This window comes from Typopeltis vanoorti, chromosome 20 (genome assembly GCF_054136105.1).
Source record: "Typopeltis vanoorti isolate ZY-2024b chromosome 20, IOZ_Tvanoo_1.0, whole genome shotgun sequence".
Classification (NCBI taxonomy): domain Eukaryota; kingdom Metazoa; phylum Arthropoda; class Arachnida; order Uropygi; family Thelyphonidae; genus Typopeltis; species Typopeltis vanoorti.
Window position 1 is genome coordinate 38,538,279 of NC_143568.1, and position 24,204 is coordinate 38,562,482.

Sequence of the window (24,204 nt, forward strand, 5' to 3'; positions counted from 1 at the left end):
TGGTATGGTCACTTAAGCAGAATGGGAGAGGAAAGATTAGAAAAACAAGTGTTCTCTGCCATGTTGACAGGAAAAACACCCAGAGGAAGACTAAGATATAGGTGGATTAATACAGTAAAAAGTGCCTTAGAAGGCAGAAATATAAGACCTGATAATATTGGAGTCTTGATATTTAGCAGACTGATTTGGAGGGAAATTGTAGATAGGAAGTTAGTAATGATGTAAATTTTTCATGTAGTACTATCATATCCTGTACATCCCCCTTGAGGGTAAATGGCAGGAATTTGATGATGATGGTCTTCCTCTGAGTCTTTATTTATATCTATATAGATCATGAATAACAGAGGGGATAATGTGCATCCTTGTCTAACACCAGATTTAACTTGAGGGTATGTATCAGGAATTTGATGATGATAGTTTTGGTTTTTTTTTTTGGGGGGGGGGTTTCTTTAGTAGATAAAGTTGCTTTATGAGATGTGAAAAAATACTGGGAGAATAAAAAGAATAAGAATATTAGATTGCAATGTTAGACTTTAACATATGAAAAAAGATGAATTGACTAAACAAAAATTGTGGTAATAGTAATGAAAACAAGGTAAGACTTATGTGACAGTTGATGAGAATGAAGAATGAATGAATGCGTAGAGGTCGAAACATTTTAAGTTACTGCAAATGTGTGAATTGCGGAGGAGGAGGGGGGGGTCATGGATGCTATAGTGAAGGTGTCAAAGGATAGTCATGTAGCACCACATAAGGATTTGATTGTTAGAGATGTGGTGAGCAAAGATTACCAAAATGTTTTTCAATGGACATAAGAAACATCAAGGCTTTGTATGAAAGAAATGAATTGGCATCAGAGTTATGGCATGTGGGAACAAACAGTTTGGGAAGTGAGAAAAAGAATGTTCATAAGGATCTGGTGGAACAGTTGTAGAAGGTGATAATTGGGAAAGTGTTTAGCATACTGGCTAAGCACGACAACAGCAAACTCAAAAAGATACAAGATAATGAATAACATGATAGCTAAGCTTCTAAGACAAATATATGCAATTCTTCAATATGAGTAAATTTGAAGGAAAGTCAATTTGCTGGCCTGGCTGGCTGAGAGGGTAGCATATCTACTTTGTAACCAACAGTCTGCTGGTTCAAATCCTGCCATGGACACAAATGTTTGCAATTGTGTTTAGGTGAAAGATGAATTTCATCACCCATTGTGAGACCACCTCATTTATCAGACCTGAAGTAGCTTTAAAAAGTTCCTTGTTTGTCTCTAGAGCAGGTGCAGGTAAAAAATGCAAAAATTTAATAAAAATAGAAAAATCCTTAGTCCAACATCACAGTACTAAATGTGGTATAGGTTTACAATCTTTCATTGGTGGGATTCACCCAAAAATTGTTTAAAGTAATGAGCTGTATTTGAATAGGTCTAATGTCAAACATTTGGAGTAATTGCTATTGAGAGAGAGGGGGGGGGGAATGAGAAGTCAAAATGGTACTTCACCATATAAAACAAAATATATATGTATATATAATTTATTGAACTTACCAAAATTTCATTGATATTCTACCTGGCATCTTCAGAGCAGAAATTAAGCATACAGCACTCAGCTATATTACTGTAGAAATAATTCAAATTGTAACTGAAGAAAATAATAAATTTAGTTTTATCCTTTATCCAAGTATAAGCAAACAAAGTTTGCACTTGAAAATATCTTCAGGATTGAGGCAAGGTGGTGCAACACCAGGCAACTCCGAGCAACGGTGGACCAAGCTCTCTTCACTCCTTGTCTCAGTATCTCCCAAAGTCCATCTCCTTGGGGACATGTATACTGCTATGCATTAAGGGAAAGGCCACTACCCAGACCAGTTTCAACCTTTATTGAGGTCTCGTCAGTGGGAATCAGACCCAAACGTGGATATACTAAGGCAGAAGCAATAGGAGAGGTCATATTTACCTATACGAGTTGCCAACAGGTGTACCACCTTATTAATGAATTACTCTGGATTTAGAGAAAGATGTTGGGAAGTTTATTTTTCATTTGGTTAGACTATAATAAATTTAGTTTAATCCTTTATCCAAGTGTAAGCAAACAAAGTTTGCACCTGAAAATCTGGTCTGGGTAGTGACCCTTCCCCTAATGCATAGCAGTATACATGTCTGCAAGGAGATGTGCTTTGCATTATGGGAGATACTGAGACAAGGAGTGATGAGAACTTGGTCCACCTTTGCTCGGAGTTACCCGGTGTTGCACCACCTTACCTCAGTCCTGAAGATATTTTCAGGCGCAAACTTTGTTTGCTTACACTTGGATAAAGGATTAAACTATATTTATTATAATCTAACCAAGTGCAAAATAAACTTCCAATAACTGAAGAAAAAATTAATATCCTAACATGGCATCCACAAGCTATATAGACTACATGTAATTAACTTTTTCAAATATAATTTAGATGCTACTTTCATCTGCTCTAAGGATCAACTTCATTCTCTTGCACATCTTAGAGTGTATGAAGTACTCTGCACCTGCAGTTTAGCACTTTGGACAGACTTGTAAAACTATTAACATATATTAATAAGAACACAAATTAATCCAGGATCATCTGTATGCAAAGTCTGGACTGGTAGACCATGCTTTGGATACTCCTTCACACAGGATTAAATGGAAGAAGATATCAGTGTTATGCAGAAGTCGCTAGAGGTCTGAGAGACTATTTTTGGAATGAGCATTGGGTGTGAAGAACTCCCAAGTATGACTATTAATTTGCCAAAGATCTGGGAGACAGATCAGTCTGAGACCAAGTAGGCTGACTTATCCAAATTGGTTGTTTGGCCTATAGAGTGCATCATGTTAGGATAGTAATTACATTGTAGTAATTTGAACTATTACTACAATGATCTAGTTGAGTATTGCACGTTTGTCATGGTTTTAATTTGTGCTTCGAAGACGCTGGATAGAAAACCAGTGAAATTTAGCAAGTTCAATAATCCCCCCCACACACACACGCGTGCGCCTTTGGTGTTACTGTGAAGCAATATTGTGAATAACAAACAGCACTTAAGTCTTTATGCAGACATGAGAAACAGGTTGAGGGAAAATAGGTGGAAGGTGATAATGTTGAGAATGGTCAGAAGTATCAGTGGGATAGCCTCTAACAGAGTGGGATAAGTCACATCTACAAAAATAGAGACATTGCAATAAGAAGATAAGTTTGAAGTTATGGACTGCTGTTAGCCAAGTATGTGGCAATAATTGGCATAAGCACATATAGTTAAGGATAATATACAGGTGGCCATAAATTAACGTTTCCTCTTTGGAGGTATCTGTAGCTAAAACTAATACACGGAATGAGACCACATTTTAAATTGAGACTTTCGAAGGCATGGGACGATTAATTCCGCAAAAAAAAAAGATTTAGTACTAAAAGTCGCTGATAGGGAGAAATTTTGGTGCTGGCAGAACCGAAAGCAGTCAAATATTTACAGTAAATGCAGGTAAAAAGGATTATGCAAATTTTATTGCGCATATGTAACAGTAGCGCCACCAATTCCACTTAAAAAGGGATTAGCTGACGAATTGTGGTCAATATGCGTCCTACCTTGCCTCAGCATGCTTTACTCGTTAAGTTGTTTTACCTTAAACAGTGCAATGCCGTAGCAGCCCTTCGGGAATTTAGAAGGCTTGATAACCTGCATACAGGTCCTATGTCAGCTGTAGCACTGAGAGCTATGATTAAGTTTGAAGAAACTGGATCACTAGGAGTTAGACCTGGCAGAGGACAGAAAGCAGTGCAAGAAGAGACAGTAACAGACACTGCTGCTGCAGTGTTCGACGACACAGGGGCCAATACTGGTCCAAGTGCACGTGCCATAGCTCGCAAACTTGATATGGCTTATGATACAGTCTGGAAAATCTTACGGAAAATGCTTCGCTTCTATCCGTATAAGTTCAGTCGTGTGCAAGCACTAACTACTGCGGATTATGATAAGCTCATAACCTTCGCGCTAACGTTTCTTGCCTGAATGGAGGTCGACAACGACTGGCCTTGGAGAATATTGTGGGGTCATTTTTATCTAAATGGGTCGGTCAACACTCACAACTGCAGAATTTGGGCATCTGAACATTCCCAAGCGATCCAGCAAGTACCACTGCATTCTCCAAAAGTAACCGTGTGGTGTAGCTTCACAGCCGATTTCATAATAGGACCATACTTTTTTGAGTGTATTACCCCTACAGGTCCTGTAACCTGCTCCATTACTGGAGAGATTTATCAACAAATGCTGGAAAATTTTGTTATTCCTGCATTGCAGCAAAGACAATGTTTGCACTCCATCATTTTTATGCAGGATGGAGCACGGCCACACATTGAATGTTCGGTACAGCACCTTTTACGCCAGCATTTCAGTAACGAGAGGGTTATTAGTCAGTTCTTTGCGACAGCATGGCCGCCTCGATCCACAAACATCACTCCATGTGACTTTTGGCTGTGGGGGTATTTGAAATCCATTGTGTATGTTTGTGCCATTCCCAACTTGCATGTCTTGAAAGAGAACATAAAACGGGCTGTTATGAACATCCAATCCGACTCCTTATGCTCAGATGTAGAGCATGTCACACACCAGATGCAATTTATTGTACACAAGAAAGGTCAGCATAATGAAAATTGTGTATGTGGTCCAGGGGACCCTGATTCTGATGAATAAAACATTTCCTGTGAGTTCAATCACTACATTAATTTCTGTCTCTCTCTCGCAAGTTGTTGTTTTAGTTTAATTATTATTCTTATTATCATTGTAATGTGCCACATATCCAGCTGGAATGAGTGACGGGGCTGTCGCTTACACCGTCGAAATGTTATTATTCCATTTTATCTGCCTTTAATGTAATTATCCTCTTTTTTCGGCTCCAGCAGCGGCAAAATTTCCCCTATCAGCGATTTTTGGTAGTAAATCTTTTATTATTTTTCCGTGTTTAGAGGCTTAAGTGCTGTGAGGACATCACGTTGGAGGCTTAATGGATTGTATACAGCGCTCAAAAAGGATTAAAACAGAATTTAATTCTTCCTATATTTCGTCTCAGTCAATGAGACATCTTCGGGGGATTACAAAAAAAAACTAATGGAACATATATACAAATAACAAAACAATACTAAGCCCAACCACGTGGGTGACACTAAAGTCCTATCTAGGTGGAGCGCCCTCTAAGGACGATTGTAGATGGCCTGGAATGTAAAGTGGGACCTCTGGTGATAAGCATTTCCCAAATCTTAGGAAGCTTAATGCAACCATATTTGTTAAGATTTGGTTGATTCCTGAGCTGCTGATTCTAAGAAGAGTCTCTCTTTTTTGAATTTGCTGTGGTGGAGCATGGTGGTTTTTTCCCATGAGATCCTGTAGGTTGTATCCAAGACATGGTCAGCCAGGCCTGACTGACCATAGTCGTGGTTGCAGATGTATGACTTATGTTCCTCCAGGTGGATAGTAGCTGATCTGCCTGTCTGTCCAAAGTACGACAGTTTACAGGAATAGGGTACTTTATAGACTCCAGGCACTGAGAGAAGATGGAACTGATCTTGTAGAACGTATAAGGGTAGCAAGTTTGCAGTGGCGCTGAAACTGTGTGTACGTTGTACTTTTTTAAAATCTTGGCTATTTTTTCGGATGTGCCACGGATGTAGGGTATGGTGATGGCATTTCTAAACTCTTTCTGAAGAGAAGACCGGGGAATGGGGAGGACCCGATTATTTTTTTTAATACTGTGATCACTGTAGCCATTGGAGAGGAAAGTGCTGTGTATGTGGTTAAGCTCAGTAGTGAGGGCAGTTCCACTGGAACAAAGATTGTGGGCTCTCTTGGTAAGAGTTTTAATAATGCCATATTGTTGAGAGGGATGGTGGGAGAGTTTGTGAATGAATGTATCTGCCTGTGTGTGTGGGTTTTCTGTATACAGTGAAGGTAAGTGTATCATTAGGCAGGCATGTAACTAAGGTGTCTAGGAAGGGTAAACAATTGTTCTTTTCCATCATAAACTGGATTCTTGGATGTAGGCTGTTGAGGTGACTGAGGAAGGAGTCTAATGTGTCTGGGCCATGAGGCCAAATAGAGAATACATCATCTACATATCTTAGCCAGATAGAAGGTTTGAGAGGGACTGAGTCTATGGCTTGTTTTTCAAAATCTTCCATATAAAAATTGGCAAGGGGGGTGGGAGACCCATGGCAGTTCCCTCTATCTGCTTGTAGATTGTTCTTCCAAGAAAAATAACCAGAATTGATGGCAAAGGAAAAGAGATCTAAGATGTCAGAAGGAAAAACGTTTTTTAAGAGTGTTAAGGTATCAATTAAGGGAATATTGGTAAACAATGAGGAGATGTCAAAGCTTACCAATATGCCTGTGTTATTTAAGGTTAAATTTTCTATGAGGGTTTTGAAATGGGTAGAATTTTTTATATAGGATGTGGAAAGTCAAGGGGGGGGGGCAGAGAGTTGACCAGCTGTTTTGACAGTTTGTAGCAAGGTACATTAGTGGCATCTACTATAGGTCTTAGTGGAGAATTGGGTTTGTGGATTTTTGGTAAACTGTATGTTCGGGGGGGGCAAAAAGGTTTAAGCTTTTTTTTTGCGATTTCAGGGGGCCAGGAAAACACATTTTTAAGTAAGTTTTTTAACTTGTGTTTTAGCAGGGTGTAGGTAGAGTGATCCCTGAGGATAATCTCCATTTTTCGATTGTATTCAGTGGCATTACCCTTTTCAGCTCCAGTGGTGATGATGATACTTTTTTCTTTTCATAATTTCAGGAGAGCAGTGCGTTGGGTGGACGATAAATTACTTTTTGGAGGCGAAGACTGGGCGAGGATGTTGGCGACGTCGAGTCCGATGTTATTTGCTATCTCCAGCGACAGATCCCGCATTCAATTGAACATCACATTAAGAGCCGGTACTTCTTTTGGAGCCACCGCGAAATTGTGGCTGAGGCTTAGGGCACTGACAGCATAGTCATTGAGCCTTTTGAACGGCTCAATGACTTTTGAATCTGGAGCAGTTGAATCTTTTTTTTTTTTTTTTTTGCGGAAATCATCTCCCCATGCCTTCAAAAGTCTCAATATAAAATTTGGTCTCATTCCGTTTATTGGTTTTAGCTTCAGATGCCTCCAAAGAGGGAAAGTTATTTTATGGCCACCCTGTACATAAGAAGAATAAAGGAGTACCATCAATTATAGCAGAAAACTGTTCAGGGTTGAAGCGTTAAGATGAAATGTAATATATCTTGTACATCTAAGGTGTTATAAGGCCTGAGAATCTCAAGGAAAGAGAAGTAAAAGAATATCATTTTAATCCTATTAACAGCTTCTTCATAATCTTGACTATAGTTTGCCCACCGATTAGAGATCCCTCGACACTTCTGCGCATGTCAGAAAAAGGAGAATCCATTCCGATAATAGGGTAATCAATCTGTCTTCTGGGATAAGTTTGTTTATTATTACAGGTCGGAAAATTTAGCTTTTCTTTTACGAACATTGCTGTTTTTAAAGTGTAACTATTTTGCTTGTATAACAGTTGGAAAAATGTACCTAGAGTATTAACAAAATTAAAAAAGGTATAGCATAAAACAAAAATGTAACTAAGTTTATTTTTAAGAAAGTTTTCTATAAAATAAAAATAATTATACAGAAAAGCAGAAATTTTTTCAAATGAACTCCACATTCTTCTTTAGACTGCCAACATTTTCCATAAGTTAAATTACTATCAATCCAAGTTTCATCTAGATACACAATCTGTCTTTTCTCCTCCCTGAAACGTCTTATTGCTCTCAAATACTGCGTTTAGATAAAACAGTCACTTCGCTCCATGATAAGTTTCCTTTTATTCTGGGACTTTTTAAAACAATCCGATTTCATGAAGTATTTTCCTTAAAGTTTCTCTTTTCCAAAGAAAATTAATTTTTTCTTTAAGCATAGGAATCAATTTCGGAACAGTTGGCACTCTTTTCTCTACCATGTAAAATTCGTGAATAGTTCTTATAACGTCTGCATCAAAATCATTCAAAGCTATGGTTTTGATGGTTTTCTTTCTCTGGCGCTTTTTTTTTTTAGGAGATTTAAATTTTGGCTTACCTTTACCTTTTGATTCCCTACAAATTCTTTTAACAGTCGACCCCGACATGCCCGCAATTGCACTTGCACGTTTTGACTTGAAAAAGGGGAACAAGGAGATGGCCTTCTGACGATTCTTTTTTGCAGAATGTTAGCACATTCTTTTGCAAGAGCTAATGAAACATTTAACAACAGAACTTGTTGACTGGATCCATCATACAAATTAATAATAAAAAAATAATGCAAAAAAGCGACAACAAAAAATCAAGCTAGTACTAGTACAGCGACAGACAAGAAAGCACATGATTTCACATGTTGGTGACCAATTCATACATCCTTCATTTCTTTCTCCCCTTCAGCATGAATTGACTATTCTTGGCAAAATTCCAAGGATAGACCTACAAACAGTGGGTGAACTATACAAGAGCATCATTAAACAAAAATTGTGAAAATCAAGTGTGATACTTCCTTCACTTAATGCATAAGATATCCATCAAAAACTAGAAATTCACTGTTTAATACATTATCATCCTTCCAGTTCCATATCATCAATTACCCGATATGTAACACCAAGGGGCATTGAGGTTACTGACAGCACTACATGATTAAGTTTACATTATTATTAATCTCCTCTCAACAATTTTCTTCCAAATCAATCTATTACTTGCGAGAACTCCAATATTGTCATATTAACATTTTGTGCTTCTAAGGCACTTGTGACTGAATCAATCCGCCTAGACCTTGCTCTTCCTCTGGGTCTTTCCTGTCATCAAACACTTCTGTTACTACAGAAGTTTAAAGTGCTAACCTTTCTTTGCCCATTCTATTTAGGTGGACATGCCACCATAAATTATATAATAATATGGAATTAGATAATCCAATTCCATATTATAATTCCTTAGGATCACCCTTCTTTTTACTTATCCAACCACCTAAACATTATGTTTACTGCCTTCTACATTCAAAGACTTATCTTACAAGATATATTTCAATCTCATATCAAATAGTCTCAAAGCCACAATGCTATGCTAATCTATCTCCATCATGAACAAGTAAAATTCCTCTATCATTAACAGTAAACTACAACCACTTCTTTTCTGTCCTAGAAGTTTCTACAGTCCATTTCTGTCTGAATATCATTCTCTGAGAGCAAAGTGTAAATGCCAAATTACAGGCAGTCATGTCATTTATACTTGGATACATTGAATCAATGCTACAAACTTAGCTACCATATTTTTGATAATTTATTGCAGTATTATATAAAATAACAGTATATATTTAATAGAATCTCCTTTTACAATCTGGCTCAAAAATTCCTTACTTTCATAGATTTCATTTGCTACTCTTCTAATTCAGACAGCCATGCTGTCCTACTTTTTTTTTTGTTTAATCACTAGAAGCCAATTTCATATATTCTAATTACCCAAAATTGAGATCATCTTTCTGGGAGACTAACATTCACATAACACAAACTGATTCCTCTTAACCTTAACAATGACAGATCAAGCTAGCAAGGAAGCCTAACCATTTGCTATCAGTTGTGATCTAATGAAAATTAAATATTTTTAATACTGAAACATAAGAAATGTTTAGCACTTTATTTGCAAATATTTCAGCTTGAACAAGCTGTCTTTGGTGTAATAGTTATACAAGGTGAATGTTAACAATGGATTATTTAAAACAATATTAGCCATGAATACATTGAAATATAATATGTTTAAAAACAAAATAGTGATGACTAAGGAGAATATGAGACTTCCCCACATTTTGGTAAAAACATACAATTGTTGCGATTCAAATTCAGGCAATGTATTATGGCTCAGCACTTAAAATACTTGTATTTAAGTGCTGAACTGCAACATTTGCAGTTTTATTTAAGTGCAATATTTACAGCAACAATGATGAAGTAATTGGGTTCTTGACTAGACGATTCTTTGTTTGGTATTCTACACCAGGATTTCTCAAACTTTTCCTATGACAGAACACTTCACAAATCCTGAAATTTTAACACCTTGGTTAGAGTCGAGTATCATCGGCCTTGTATTCAATGTAAAGCTAAGCGTACACTATTGCCGAGGCAGGCTGTATCGCATCGCAAAAATGTGACAGCGCACACTACAGGCGTAACGGGCCGCATTGCATTGACCTTGATTTTGACCGCATGTTTCCTAGAATAGATACCTCCGTACTTCACTCGCGCTCGAGGTGTCGACAACCACAGGTGGCTGTCAGTCAGCGGCTGAGTCAAGGCAAGAGCGCTGGCCTTAATAGCACAATCCACATGCAAAGTGAGGAGTGCCGATTTTCAAACATGTTTGAACTTGTCGCAGCATTTAAAACCATTCCCGGCTAATATTAATTTTGATAATTTTTTGCAGAACACTTATTCACTTTCCGCAGAACACTGGTGTTCTGTGGAACATAATTTGGGAAACGCTGTTCTACGCTATGCTGAACTAAGCTGGAATTTTCAGATTTATTTTAAGTGATGCTCCTGTATTCTATCCCCCCCTCCTCCCCACACAGACCCAGTTTATTCGAAATTAAAAAAAAAAAAAAATTACACTCACTGGAAACTTGGCAAAAGCCTGGAAAGGAGACTGTCAGCATTAAGTTACATTTCTTCAAGATCCTTACAACACCAGAGATGTAAGGAATGGAAAACTCATCATACCATTACTTGGTTTTTTGGAGCTAATGTACAGGAATCATAGCTCTGTTGTCTTTTGGAAAAATCATTTTTTAGCAGAAGATTCAGGAATTATGAATTTCTGGTTATAAGTCCTGAGGGTTGGAATAAACAGCATGCATGCAGTTTAGGAAATCCTTTATAATGTCCATCTTTTGAGAAGGATGATAAGCTGAATTATGTAGTGTGTATCAGCCAATGAAGATTGGTTTATGGTTTCAGTTCGCCAGAAGGAGAATGGGAAAGCAAAATAGGTCAATTTTCCAACTTCCATAGCAAATTTTATAGAATTTGGATTACTTTTCTATGAACACAGGAACAGTTATCTTTGAGATCAGGCTAGATGTGAATAGTTCAACAATATGTATTGTACCGGAAGGATAGTTGGGGCTGTGTTAAAGAGAATATGATTTCTTCAAAAAGTTCCAGGTAGAAATTAGTCAATGCTAGAGAGAGAGAGAGTTCCCTCTATTTTTTTTTCCCCCTTTTCAGGAGTTTATCTTTGTGACTGAAGTAGCAAGAGCGAATTATAAAGTCAAACAGTTTTACTATTTCATATGGAAATAAAGACTTCTGATATCAGCTGAAGAGAAGTTAAGGGAATTATTTACAAGAGAAGTCTTGTAAATAATTGTAGTTATGTAAAAGCGTGGTGAAGGGTGAAAGGAGTAGATTTTTTACATGGAGAATTGTCAGTGAATGGAATGCATTGCCAGAATGTGTTAATGCAAGGAGTGTTAAAGACTTTAAGATTCTATATGATAAATATGTTGTCAGTTGAATGAACCTCCCACAATGAGTCTGTCGACTCCACAGAGGGTGTAATAATAATAATAATGATGTTGATTCCACATCTAAACTGGCTCTGATATCAGTAGGCTTGAAAGGAGGTGACTAATTATTTTTTGTTGAAAAATACCTACTGAATTTATTTTAGGACATGGAACACAGTGTTGGTAATGACTAGTCCAACAAAGAAAGAACATGCAAAAACTGTTCACACAGTTACTGCTATTGATGACAGATGACACATTGATGAATATCTTCACAACAGTTCAGAATATATGAGTATACAAGTGGTCACCATTTACTGCTGAGCAGGATAAAAATATACTGAAAAGAACAATATGCATGAAACTATTAAAAAGAATCAAAGTCAAGCAGCATCCAAACATGCAGTGCAGAATAATCAAATATACAAATCATTCAAGAAAAATTTAGTTTGAAAACAGGAACAGGAATCTTGTACTGACTTTGCACGTGCAAAGTCAGTACAGGTATTCCTTGCTTAACATGGGATTTGATTAACACGGCAAAATTAATTGCAACAAGTCTTTATATATGTGGCAAGAGTTAATTAACACTCCTTCAAATTTACCAAAATTCCACCAAATACGACATCATTGCAACTTTCAAAGCCTATTTTCTTAAAAAGACATTCTCAAAGGCAGTAGAAAAAACAACAATGGGAGAAAATGTAATTATGCTCCAAGAATTTTAGAAAAATTTTAACATTAAACACACAATTGAAAACATTCATGAGAGCAAATGTCCTCTACCTGCATAAGAGCTGTTTGAAAAAACCTTTTGCAGAATGCATTTATGACTTAGGTGGTTTACAAAATCTTGCAAACACTGTGGTTGAAGAAATCATTGCAATTGGTGAAGACCTTGGTTTTGATGTAGAAGATGTTAAAGAATTATTGGATTCAAATTCAAAAGATTTCGGTCACAACAATCTTCTTGAAATTGAACAACAAAAACAACAACGTGCATATGAAGACAATGAACAAACAGAATGTGAAGATGAGGGTTCCAAAAGAGATAACAATCAAAGAACTGGATGGAATATTTCGCAGGATATGGATCCAGAAGTTAATAGAAGAATGCTTGTTTGCTGAAGTCTAGAAAGTCATTTTGCTTCTTACCATAGAATTTATGCTGATAAGAAAAAAACAAACTGTTCAAACGACTCTTTATAACTTTTTTTGAGAAAAAAAATTGCTGAAACTAATGCAGATTCAAGTATTTACTATACATTTACTTTACATTTATTTTTTATCTTTCCTAAAAGAGTACCATATAAAACGAATTATTAATACAGTAATGGATCATGGACGAATTGCAATTTTTACCAATGATTATTATATTTGATTATCGTGGTTTTGATATGTGGTAACATCGAGGGATTAATTAATTGCGCTAATCAAGGGATACTGGTACAAGAGAAATTTGATCTTGACTGGAGACCTGAATATTATCAAAAGGAGTAAAGTGAGATTTTTCTTACAAAAATAAGATAAATGTTGTTTTGGTAGAAGTGTTCACTAAATTATCTTAATGAAGAATGACAAGACAATCAAAATCATGAAGAATGGATCTGCGGCACTGTGAATGGCAATGCAAGATTAGTCAGGAAGGTCACTATATACAGAATTGATAAAAGTAATGTGGATCTGGAGTACTGACACTGGGGGAGAAATCCATCACCATCATATACAGAAAACCACCAAAGGAAGCCTTGCAACCACTTGCAAAGGGTGGGAACCAAACTATAAGTTAGTCAGTCAATAAGTATCCTTATGTCAAACTTGACCAAATGTCAAGTGCAACCAGACAAGTTTCATATAAGCCTCTTTTGTCAAACCTTCAAAAGGTGGGTAATGTTAGATCCACTGTGAATATGGTAGTATAATCTATACTGGTGGTCAACTAACTGGTAAGCCTGTAGATAACAAAGTTGGCTGCTGATAATCTCTTTAATATTAGAGAACTAAAGTGAGGACAATATTATCATGGGACCAAGTGTCATAGATTGATCACTGTATTAAACAGGAAATGACACTTCACTTTACTTTTGCAAATTAAAGAATCCTATAAAGACTTTCCAAAATAAGAATAAGTATAATCATTCCATACATCTGGAAGACAAAGATTAACAAACATATACCTTATTAGAAAACTAATAATTTAGTGCTTAATTAGTTATATATTGCTTTTCAAAAAGGATGCCTCACATTTCTAGCATAATTATATAGTTGAGTAGTTTGTGTAATTCTTCTTTAATGGTTTCTATGGTCACTGCTAGCTCTGCTGCTCATGTTAGAGGAAATATTAGCTTATTTTTATTTTATTTATTTTTAACTAATTTCTGCTTTAATCCAGTCAGTTTGTTTGCAATAATGTTCAAAATGTCATTTTTTAGGAGTAGAGTGGATATGTGATAATTTAAGATACAGAATAAAATGGCAAGGAACACACAGAAAAAAAAAAAAACGTAATAAAACACGATTAAACACTGGGGCACAAATGTTCAAAATACTATTGAAGTAATGCCATCAAGACTGGACAGCTTTCTTAGTCTTGTTCAGACAAGATCTTTTGCAGTGAAGAACATTTACTGAGATTATCAATGCAAGATGCAGAAGAAAAAAAAAAGCACAACTAGTTGTTTTTTTTTTGTTAGTAAAAATGCAGTCACACAGAATATGAAAGATGTAGAAACAGCATTGGACATGAAAAGTTATAGCCAGCTCTACCTGAGATTGTGCTGTCATTCATCTTCAAGATGAGTTACCTGCTTTTGATCCTATCAAAATCGGCTTTGGATGTGCTGATAAATGAAACTAATCTTGATCTTTAACATGCTCATTCATGATGGACAATGGATGAATTATATTGGGACATACTTAGGTATGGGATGGGATGTGATAAATCATTTCATATTTTCTGTTTGCATATTAAGCAGATATGCAACTATCTGTTACTTATGCTTTTGTGTATGCTTATTTTTTATTTATATTTTCAAAAAATATTACCAGTAGGACTGCACATCAAAGGAAAGTTTTATTGTAGCACTGAGTATTGTACAACATCCTCATAACCTATTTCAAATAACTGATATTTCCAATGCAAAGAAAGATGCAATCCTTTAATCTTTATTTTTTTGGAAATCACATCTGATAAAAAGGTGGAAATAAGCAATCCTGGTTCTTTACACGAAATCTGCATTTCAAAACTTGTTGATAAGCCAACAACCAACTGATACCGAATTTGTGATGCCGTATTATAGGATACAAAATTATTTTAGTGAAAGAAAAAATCAAAGAGACTGCAGTGTGTGTTTTTATGAATATATTTTCAGAGACTGCAGGCACAGATAAAAAAACTAACCTTCAGTAACTTTTGTATTCACCACCTGTGTCAAGTCATTGTATGTTCAATGAATTAACTAATAATTAGAACAGATGCAAATTTCTTTCCATGGGGTTTGCAACCCTTTTTTTAAAGCAAATTTAATTAAATTAAAAAATCCTCAGTTGTAAAAAATAACTAGTCACAGCAGTTCACATAATTATATGCATTGATACTTCAATATTAGATTTAAATGCTTTTTTTTTTTTGTGTGTGAATAGATAAGCAACTTTCTCTTTTTTGGCATTTTCTATACCAATAAAAACGGTTGAAAAATTCCAACTTAAAAAAAAAAAAAAAAACTGGAATGTCATAACTGATATATGACACACGCACATACACCCATATATATATATATTGGCCAATTTGTAAAAATGTCTGCTTGCCTAATGAAGAAACATATTATACAGTCAAGTGAGTTTCTTTCTAATGTGCAAAACACAGCCTGGTGTGAGCATGTTAATACAGGCAAAAAAAGTTGGTTGCGATTTGCCTAGAGACTTAAAAGTATATACAGTAAAACCCCATTTTTACGTTCCCGCAATCTACGTCATTTTCTGTTGGTCCCGTCTTAAGGCCTATTCTCACGATGTATTGTTTTCCGGCCATTAACAACTTGATGTAGACGTTATTTCCCGTGATTTGCGTTTTTTTCCTCGGTGGCAATACTGATTTTCGAATCGATTCCAGCAGAAATCTGCGCATTTCTGTTCTCACGTGGCGTTGCTTTCGGTTTTAGTTTTCGTTTCCGCCATCATGATGACTTGCATGCATGCAGCAGTACTGTAGTGATGAGCAATACCGTGATTTTTTAATCACGGTATTGCTCTGATATTGCAGAATTTCTGCAACGTAATTTAGCATGTGAAAAATGCTTTCAAGTTGCGGTGGTGGATTATCCATGTTAGTAACATGGAGAAAAAAGACAGAAAATGTATTTCGGTAGAAGAAAAGATGGCAATTCTGCGATGTAAATTGGCATGCCGGAACACGTGTGCATTTAGCATAAGATCTTGAACTCTCTGTGTCCACTTTGAACACGATAGTAAAAAACAGGTCAAGCATTGAACTCAATGCAAAGCAATCTAGTGCTAAGTCAAAAAAAAAAAAAAAAAAAAAAAAAAAAAAAAAAAAAAAAAATCAACAATTAAAGATTTTTTTAAATAGATAAATGTAAGTAATTGTAAATTCATTTATTTTCAGTTATTAAATTTTGCAATCTAGTATGTAGACTCACATACTAGCAGTAAGTCATCTTTTAGCTTTTTTCAATGTTTTTTTTACATTTCCTGCTATTTGCACTTTTTTCCATCAGTCCCCTGAAAAGTGTAAAAAGGGGTTTTACTATAGAAATCCTAGTATACTGAGGATTACTGGTAGGGGAAAAGGATCAAAAAGTGATTGGAGCTATATGGTTAGATATGTAAACAGTGTGCAAGATCAGTGGTGATAAATTCCTCAGCATCTCTATTTGATCATTGCAGCTGGAAAAGAAAAGGTAGTTGTGAACATTAAAATCTGAGAAAATGACATTTACAGAAAAATCAAGACATCAAAAGAAAAGTTCAGCATAGCTGGTGACCAGGGACATATATTCCAGGAGAGCTAGGTGTGCAATGCACACCCACGGAATAGCAATATGACTAATATTATATTTTTGCATTTATTCCTGTTAAATGCTCCAATTGTTTCCTGGCTTTGCATGATTCCTAAAATGAATCACAACCTACTAATGCTTCAAGAAGAGGACACTTTTGAAGTGTAAACAATGCATTGCATTCAAGTTACTAGATTGGGAGTGTGGTCACAAACATGGACATTTTTGAGCGCCTTGAACAGATGTACAGTTGGCGCAGCATGTCAAATTCTTAACATTCCAGTAGTTTTAAACCACTCAGAAGGTGAGGCAGGGTGTGCGCTGAGACAATAGCACCCAGAAATCAGGGGCTATGGTAGGTTATTGTGTCCATACAACAACATTCAACTGAATGTTGTTGTATGAACTGACAATGTTTGGGATACCAATATGGACAAGTAATTTTCTATAAATAATTTATAACTTTTTTGCATATGGGGAAACAGTGACGATCTACTAAATGTCATGTTTTCTGCCAGAGCTTTCATGGATTGTATGATTGATCATAGTCGAAGGAGGTTGGAACTTGTGTTAAATAAGAAATAAAACGAATAATTTCCCAAGTGATTACTTCTTCCGATTTGTGCATATTATATGCACAAATTTAAAAATTGTATCAAAATTCAAATTATCTATGTCTCACTCTAGTATTTGCCAATGATAATCTAATCTCACCACGAAGAGTAAACCCTTTGTGCGTCTCACATAAATAGTGCATGCGAAGCATAACTATTATTCATTTGACCTTTATGCTTTCATTATTAAAAATATATTATCTTCTTCCTAACATGGATTTTAGGCCAAGTGGCCTGTTCTGGTCTCATGCCATCTCTTTCTTGGTCTTCCGATTCTTCTTTTTCATTTATTTTGTATCTGCATATTTTTGGTAGTCTGCTGTTGTCCATTCGATTTAAATGTTCTAGCCATCTTTGTTTATACTGTCTTATGTAGTAATTAATTGGTTTTATTTTCAGGGATTGTAAAATTTCTTCATTTGTTTTATGGTCCCACTTGGTATATCCAGCTATTTTTCTAAGAAACTTAATTTCTGCTGTTTGAATTAGCTTTTCATCTTTCCTTTTTATGGTGCATGTTTCGCGTCCGTATAGTAGTTGGTTTTGACAAGACATTATATAGTCTGATTCTAGGGTGTTTTTATACTAAGGATGGCTTAAATATATTATTTATTATGTCATTTACTTTGACAAAGTTTGATATTTTGGTGTCTATATCATATTTTTCTTCTTCGTATGATAAATCACATCCCAAGTATCTGAAAGCACAGCAATCCCTCGATTAATGCGGCCCTGGTTAGTGTATTTTCAATTAATGCGTCATTTTTTAAAATACCCAAATTTGATTAGTGCACCTATATACTTCTTAAAAATAAATGTTAGATTTTAAAAATTTTCGATCTATACATTTTTTATGGCTAACTATTTAAAAAAATAACTCACCAGGATGAAATAATTTAGTTACCGATTTGAAACATTTTACAAAGTTATTTTTTAATGGCATACTACACTATTTCCATGTACACTATGTTCCAAATTTACCGCCAAAATTTATGTCATCTTTTTTACATAGCATTTTGCTGATCATATCACGTGCAATTGTTTACCTTACTTTATTTTAAATTATTTTCCTAACCTTTAATCACGAGTAAAAGAATTTGTGTAAGAAGGAGACTATTGTGATCAACAAATATTTAATGTTGATGAAAGCCTTTTATTGGAAGCGAATGCCTTCCAAGAGTTTTCTAGCCAAATCAGAGAAATCTCAGCCTGGTTATAAAGTCGCAAAGTCGAATGAAATTACTGCTAGCAATATGCGGGCCATTTGGAATCACATTCTTCCACATTGTGCAAATGATTTTAGAGGCTTTTCAATTGAATCTCTAAGTTAATTAAATCTCATTCTGAGAAGTTGAGTGATTCCGACTTGCTAAATTTAGATACACAGAGGGGAAGATCCTGAAGAATATGAAGAAAATTTAATCACTGACAAGCCCAAAGAGGTTTCACAGAAATAATTTAAAAATAGTTTTCGTACAATCAAAGTTTTTAAGCAGCAATATATACATACATACCGTCAGTTGTATGAAAAAAAAGAAACAGAATGCCCGCCAAACTACGTTACCTCAATTCTTTGTTAAGAAGCAGAATAATAAATTTATATTCTGAATATGTTTTATTGTCTTTCAGCTTCATGGTTTTCCTTTAACTAGGTCCTGAGACATACCCTAATTCTTGTATAAAAAAGTAAGGGTCAAAAAAGAAATCTGAGGAACGAATTATACATTTTCCCATAGGTTATTATATTTGATTAATGTGCCTGTTTTAAAGAACGTATTAGGCACACTAATCAAGGGATTGCTGTATTTATTTGTTCTAATATTTTATTATCTATCACTATTTTACTTATTGGGTTTTTCCATTGAATGCCATTATTCTTGTTTTTTCTTTAGATATTGTCATATTATATCGTATTGGGATATCATTTAATGATCTTTGTAAATCATCTTCTGATGTAACTAATACTATTTGATCATCTGCAAATAGTAGTATTCATCTTCATTTGTGGGGTTATTTGTATACCAAATGAGTTACTGTTTCCAGATTGTTATAATTTTATTTATATTTATATATATATATATATATATATATATATATATATTGAAAAGCAGAGGTGAGAGGGTACATCCTTATCGTACTCCTCTTGATATATTGGAAGTTTATTTTTCACTTGGTTAGAGTATAATAAATTTAGTTTAATCCTTTATCCAAGTGTAAGTAAACAAAGTTTGCGCCTGAAAATATCTTCAGGACTGAGGTAAGGTGGTGCAACACCAGGCAACTCCAGTGTTGCAAAGGTGGACCAAGTCTCATCACTCCTTGTCTTAGTATCTCCCATAATGCAAAGCACATCTCCTTGGGGAGATGTATACTGCTATGCATTAAGGAAGCCACTACCCAGACCGGTTTCAACCTTTATTGAGGTCTCATCAGTGGGAGGCAGACCCAAACGTGGAGATACTAAGGCAGAAGCAATAGGAGAGGTCATATTTACCCATGAGTTGCCATGTGTACCACCTTATTATTGAATTACTCTGGATTTAGAGAAAGATGTTGGAGTTCATTTTTCACTTGGTTAGACTATAATAAATTTAGTTTAATCCTTTATCCAAGTGTAAGCAAACAAAGTTTGCGCCTGATAATGTCTTCAGGACTGAGGTAAGGTAGTGCAACACTTGCACTACCTTACCTCAGTCCTCAAGATATTTTCAGGCACAAACTTTGTTTGCTTACACTTGGATAAAGGATTAAACTAAATTTATTATAACCTCTTGATATATCTTTCCATTCTGAGATGTGATCTAATTTAACTGCTATTTTTTCCTGTATATATTTCTAGAATGGATTGTAAGAGTTGGTTTGGTATGTTTAAATAGGTTAATATTTTAAACAATTTTTTCTACTAATTTTGTCTAAGGCTTTTACATAATCAATAAAGGCCACATGTTTCTTTTTGAGATTCTCTTCTCTTTTCTAGTAATAATTTCGCAGTAAAAATTGGATCTATGCAGGATCGGGCTTTTCAGAAACCATTTTGTTCTAGTAGTTTGCCCTCTACAATACTGCTTAGCTTCTCTTTTAATATTCCTGCATATATTTTATATCCTGTATTCAGCAGACTAATTCCCCTATATTTATTGCAATCTCCTTTATCTCCTTTTTTTATAGTTTCCTTTTCTACATTAATTGATAAATTAAAGTATTCAAAGTTATTCTACAATTAATTGCATTGGACAAATTAAGATGAGCAATGATGCCCTATGCACTCTGAAAACTTTCTAGCATCAATAAAAATGCAATATGGTCAAATTGACATGAATTTTGTAGCGTGGGTTGTATAAGCCCATACGACAGCACCCCCAACATAAATCACCGCTAGTGACGTAAGTAATAAATCTGATGAAATGCAAACATTTCTAGCCAAAAGATCAAAGAGTTTAAAATGGACACTAATATGAGGTATCAAAACAAACATACACAATTGTCATCTTTGCACCAATTCAGAAAAGTGAACAGTAATGATTGAAGAAGCCAAGTTATGAAAAAAACAGATGAGGTTGACAGACTGAAAATGGAAATCACTTAGATTGGATATGAAACAATATATTGGTGAAGTGGATCTAGGTAAAAACTCAGTTTAGCAAACTTTGTAAGTGTAAGCAACAATTTTTTTTTTTGCTTACATTTTCATATATGGCTATTTACAGCTGAAACTAGAAAAGACATGGAATTCATAGTAATGGATTCTTTGCTATGCCATATGCAGATCAATACTTAGACTCAATGCTTAGACAAAACTATGTCCAGAAGTAGCCTTGCAGCTACTTCTGGACATACCTTGCAGAGGCAGCAAGATTACTTGCTAGTTGACCTCTAAACTGACCAAACCATTATCATTAGGAAGTTTATTTTCCACTTGGTTAGACTATAATAAATTTAGATTAATCCTTTATCCAAGTGTAAGCAAACAAACTAAATTTATTATAGTCTAACCAAGTGGAAAATAAACTTCCAACATCTTTCTCTAAATCCAGAGTAATTTAATAATAAGGTGGTACATCTTTTGGCAACTCGTACAAGTAAATATGAACACTCCATTGCTGCTACCTTAGCATCACCACTTCTGGGTCTGGCTCCCACTGACGAGACCTCAATAATGGTCGAAACCGGTCTGGGTAGTGGCCCTTCCCTTAATGCATAGCATTATACATGTCCACAAGATGTGTTTTGCGTTATGGGAGATACCGAGACAAGGGGTGATGAGAGCTTGGTTCACCTTTACTATGAGTTGCCTCAGTCCTGAACATACTTCAGGTGCAAACTTTGTTTGCTTACACTTGGATAAAGGATTAAACTAAATTTATTATCATCATTAGGATCAATCCATTATACTATCTAGCAGCTATTCTTCAAAATGCCTTCAAAAGGAAGAGATGTCTATAATGCTCTACAGAACTCTGAAAACACTCCTATTAGATGAAAGAAACAGAGAAAAGGGGTAAAAAGAAATAATGTAATGCAATATATACTCCCACATGGCTGGAAAATCTCTTATTATGTCAATCATATAAAAGGACTTTCAGCTAGCAATGCTTTACATACTAATTTTAATAATTAAATCAATTATTAAATGATAATTTAAATGTGAATCACACTTTAAATTTTTTTACTGAAATAACATTAGGGATACGAGAGGAAAAATCCTGCCAGCCTGGCTGGCCGAGTGGAGTGGTTAGCATGCCCGCTCTCCAATCAAGAGGCTGCGGGTTCGAATCCTGCCATGGGCATGGAAGTTTGCGATTGTCTGTGGAGTAGTTGCTGTCAGTTGGTGGACTGTGAGTGGTGGAAGCAGAGTTGTAGAGTAGATGCCCTCCTTCGACGAGTCTTTGGACTCACTGGAGGTGACTAATAATAATAATAAAAAATGTAAAACATCATAAGATGTCTATTCAAAAAATGGAAGCATATCTGCTGCCCTGTAACATACTATATCCTCTTTCAAAAAAAAAAAAAAAGCATTTCAAATACAGAATTTATATTTTCCAGAAAAAATTTGCTTTCAGCATACATGATAGTTTCACAATCACAGCTGTAGGAAGCGTGTGTGTGTGTCTTAGGATACTGTTACTGCATGCAAAAAAGCAAGCTGTGAATTAAGATGCACAAACTCTTATTAGACAAAATATGAATTCAAACTGTCATATATTCAAATATAATGCACCACTAGAGAAAAGTAAAAAAGAAATCTGGCTGGTCAAGTGGATAGCATCCTCTTTCCAACCAAAAGGAAGCGGTGATAGATTAATTTCATTACACAGTGAGACCACCTGTCTGCATTATTGGAGACCAGAAGTAGCTTGAAGAAAAATACTTCCTTAATTCAACTATTTCACAAAAATAATTTGTCCAAATACTACAGTTTTAAATTACCTTTCTGCACTGATTAGTGTTTCAAGGCAACTCATGATGACCAAAACTAAGCATATCCAACCCTTAGCCCATCTTCCAATACACAGAGATTTATCTTTCAGGGTGGGTTTGCATGTATATATATAGAAAGAGAGATCATTGTGAGTCCACTTGACTAATCCAAATATTTTTTAATGTTTTAATTTGAGAAACTAAATGAAGTTATAAGCTAGCAAGACAACTATTATAAAACAGCCGCATTAGGGCAAATTCATTTTGTAAATTAGTTCAATTCATAACATTTGGCATCCTTAAAAATTCAGTGCACTAAGCAGCTAAGTAGGTGGTCAACCAATTAGGGCAGGCTAATGTACCAGCTGTCCAACCAACAAGCTATTGGTGTGAATTGCCTAGTACAAAGACCACTGCCCCCACTGTTTAGCGCTCTGAAGTGGCTTGATAAAGTTCCATGCTTGGTATCTCAAATGGAGTTTCTGGATCATGTAGCAATATTTTTAAAAAGATTATTTTAAAAATAAACTTTAGCCACCCATGGTAATAACCTTTCATGGGTTGGAGTTATATAAAAAAGTTCTAACAGTTAATTTTGCAACACAAAATGTAAGCAAAGCATCTAGATGACACGTTAACATTTGACTGACAATGCTCCATGTCACTACCTTCGTTAGGATTAAGAAATGAGTAAAAAAAAAAAAAAAAAAGCAGCTAATGTCTTCTAAAGTGGGATAATAGCTTTAAGAACTTTCAGAACACAATAATAGACAGGAACGTAAGCTGCATAACTAAATAAATAATGGAAGAACTTAAGTGATAAAATTTTAATCACCAAATTTTTGTTCTGGTATGAAGAGCATCCTCAACATGAATTTTAAAACAGAAAGAAGAGACAAGTAGGAAGGACAATGAAAATGCGACTTAACATAACTCACATTCGTTGTTTGTATTGTAACAAACAACAGTGGTACGATCTAAAATACATTAAGGTTCTAAATGCATAATTTAAACAAGATATATTACATTTTATAAACAATTGTATGGTAAAATGTGCAGAAGACCTGTTTTTCCATAAAAGAGAACTTCCTACTTCAGTCAATCATTTCTGTTCAAATTTGGCCAGTGAAGCAAGGATTCACAACTTTCGTGCATAAAGTTTTGAGAGATAACTGCCTTTGTGAAGGACCTTAGTCTTATGCCAAAGAAATATGTTTAATGGAACCAGCATGTTGTGCAAGTCCAGATTGTCCCAGCTCATGGAATTTATTACAGATGTTCAGCAAAATGAATATCTGCTGATCAAGTTTTGTAACACAAGGAAGACTTTGGAAAGATGTCTAGTAGTCTTGGTTCAAATTAGTCCACAAGCTATTGGAAAGAAATGAGCTTTACAGGCAGTCTTTTTTTTTTTTTCCAACCCTTGCAAACTAGATTATACAAAGGCTACTAGATTATATCTTCTCTCCTAAGTTCTTTGTAGTAAAGATAGCGGATGACCATTTTGAAAGGTTTCCTTTTATAACTTCAAGATTCTGTTATAAAGATTAAAGAGTTCATTGCATTCAGTTGACTCTTGAAGTAGAAAAAGAACATATT

General features: G+C 35.2%; 1 protein-coding gene across 3 annotated transcripts in view; it reads right to left on the minus strand.

Annotated features, from left to right (window-relative positions):
• Nucleotides 1-24,204, minus strand: part of LOC150095382 (uncharacterized) — a 132,980-nt gene that overhangs the window by 76,452 nt on the left and 32,324 nt on the right. Inside the window, exon 1 of one of the 3 annotated variants that reach the window (XM_090410314.1) lies at nucleotides 1,547-1,572. The exons of the other annotated variants lie outside the window; for them this stretch is intronic. The gene's annotated coding sequence lies outside the window, so the exon portion shown is untranslated. Of the gene's footprint in view, nucleotides 1-1,546; nucleotides 1,573-24,204 lie in introns of those variants that run through there. 3 annotated transcript variants of the gene reach the window in all.